Consider the following 3,202-nt stretch of genomic DNA (forward strand, 5'->3'; position numbering starts at 1 on the left):
ATGAAAGGAAAGCGTAAATATTTAGATTATAATAATCCTCACTCTCTAGTGTAATATATACAATTTACCTTTTTATTATGATTATTTTACTTTATTTTAGTTTTTAAATGAACTGATGAGATAAAACCAACAAAAAGACATTCATATATGAAAACTCAAAAAATGTAGAATTTATATAAAACACTGTTAATGCAAAATGCTTATTATTTATGTAAATAAAAAAAGCTTTGCTTTAACGATGTTTTATATTTATATTATTTCTTATAGATTTTTAGAAAATTTATTTGCTTTTAAATTTGTTAAGTTTCTGCAAATTTTCAGAAACGTATAAAATTCATATAAAATTATCGAATTCGATTTCCAAATTTTTGAACCGTAATTCAATAAAAGATTTAAATAAATTACTAATGCAAACACCTATTTATTGTGACATGTTCTCAATGACAAACTGCAATTTTTAATCATATTTTTAATTTATTTAATTTAAAATATATGCTCTCCACCTCAAATTAGTAGTGTCTTGCCGCTGTTTATAATACTTTTCCAGTTAGCAAGTCCCTGTACATCATACTTTTCCTGTTAGCAAGTCCCTGTACGTCATACTTTTCCCGTTAGCAAGTCCCTGTACGTCATACTTTTCCCAGTATGATCACAGTATTTGGCAAACTCGCATTCACACAAATACATTGTTACAAATGGTAAAAGTTTTCTTATAGCTTTATCGGCTATGTTTGGATAAGCTTTCACTAGGCCATCCCAAAATGACGATAAAGATACAGTAGAAAACATTTCTTTATATGTCGTGTCTGTAGAAATGTCAATCAGTTGCTTTTCTTCTATTGTTGACAAATCTGCCTCGCAAGTCTAGTATTTAATGCATTGTTTTTTTACAAAGTTAACTATATTTGTTAGTGCATTAAAAAATGTCTTTTAAAGACCGAGGAATGTTTTTTTTTTACCCCCAAACAGTGTTTTATTTTTTAAGCATTGTGTAATGGCCACACAAAACACAACACTCGTTCGATCTGACAATTAGAGTAGATACTTTCGTGAAGATTTCCTGAGAGAAATTGGACCAATTTACATTACATAAAATGTGTAATTGTAAAACAGAATCATTTTTATCATAAATAAAAATGTTACTAATGTAACATTATCATAAATAAATGTTACATTAGTAATTAACCAATGTTTAATTAGTACACATAATTTAAAGAAAAGCATTTTATTGTAATGTGGGTAAACAAATCTAATTACGGCTTAATGCTTTCTCAACATTAGTACCTGTACTGTACAACCATATGCCTTTCATATTCATAGAGAATTATGTATATTCTCTTACAATGTATGGCATCAAGACAGAGTTTTGCTCGTAGATTAATAATTTTAGGAATAAAAGATGGATAAAACATTTGAAATTTGAAATCCAACAGATATTACTAAGTTTTCTAAAGGAGAAAGATGAAGTATTGTTTAACATACATATTTAGACCTGTACTCTGCAGCATAAAAGTATATGGAATAGATTTCATAGATTCGTGCCAATGTATGGAGCAACAGAATAATTCAAGAAAAAAATATTTCAAATTTTATGCGAATTTAATTGAAGCATATCTTTGGTTGAATACTCTGGCACTTATATTACAAATTTTAATACCGGATTTTTATTGTGTTCATATTACGAAGGTTTTTAAAGAACATTCGAATGTAGCTTCGTTGATTTTTCTATTCATTTCTATGTATTTTTCTCTACAATTTAGCATGTTAAAAAAAAACAAGATAAATTTACATTACTCGAAATATAATTACGAAGAAGAATACAAAATTGTAAATCGTATAGAAATGAGTTTAGTTGTTTATTTAATTTTCGTCTTCTTGACTTTGATGTTAATGTCTTTAATAGCTTCTGTGATATTTTACTCGGAGATAAAGAAACAAAATGGAAGCGATTTCGAAGCAATGACGTGTTCTATTAATTCAGAAATATGGTTGACGTATGTAGTAGGACAAACTCAATCTCTCCTATTTGGATTTGGTTTATTTCTATTTGTTTTTTCAAAACGATTTGTAAAATTATCCGAAGAATTAAAAGAGACAGACACTCGAATGGGCATGTTGACAGACCGTTTACAGAACATTATAGAAAAACACACAGAATTATGGAAAGTTTATCAAATGATCAACAAAACTTTTTATTGGCTTATTCCTTTAATTTACATTCATTTCCTTTACACCACTTGTTTCTTTACTTACGGAGCTATTTTTGGGCAGATAAGTTTCAATATTCGAATAATTATTATAATCATTTCTTTCACACTTGATTTTGGAATCATTATTTCATCTTGGTTCCTTTCAAATTCAATGGTAAAAGTAAGTATTAATGTTTTTTTCATATTTGAAAAATAATTTAAAAAACAATTCTGTGTACGAGACAGAAGTATTTGGCAGAGATTTGTAAATAGTTTGTAAGGAATGTCTCCAATGTCTTACAAAACGTATACAGTAGACCCCTATAACACTGTAGATAATTCCGTGTTATATGAATTCCATGTTGTACGAGTCACTTAGATTTTACAAATACGTGAGCCGTTCACAGCCCGGCAGACGTATTTGTAAAATCTAAGTAACTCGTACAACATGAAATTCATATAACACGGAATCATCTACAGTGTTATAGGGGGGTCTACTGGGTTATTCATTAGTAATGCACCAAAGGATGCTTCTAAGCGCATTAAGTTTGTATGCGCTTTTATGAAGTTTATCGTGAAATAAAATCTGTAATAATAAATAATAATTAAATGTATGATGTTTTTTGATGATTTCACGTCCGGACGATTTACATCATAAACATTGTCCCCCTGGCATTGCTTCATACGATACACACAACCCTATTATGTGTGAAGTTACTTTTGAACAGTCCTGTATATTTCTAAATGCGTGTCCCCACACAAGGCAATTGCTTAGACAGTTGTTTGGGGAGTGACTCTTATGTCTCGATTATCTTGCCATTATTTGTGGACAGGTTTATTTTTATTTTTATATGAACGATGGTAAAGAACTTTTAAGCAAAAGCACAGCTACAGGGCTCAGATTGAACATTAACTCTTTTGTTACTACAATACCTAACTCAACAGTTCAAATATAGCTACATCCTAACTTCTTGTTTAAGCCAGAACAAAATAGAAAATTTGTTCGATATTGT

This window comes from Centruroides sculpturatus, unplaced genomic scaffold, assembly GCF_000671375.1.
Source record: "Centruroides sculpturatus isolate CEXI.00-Female unplaced genomic scaffold, Cexi_2.0 scaffold1089, whole genome shotgun sequence".
In the NCBI taxonomy this organism is placed as follows: Eukaryota; Metazoa; Arthropoda; class Arachnida; order Scorpiones; family Buthidae; genus Centruroides; species Centruroides sculpturatus.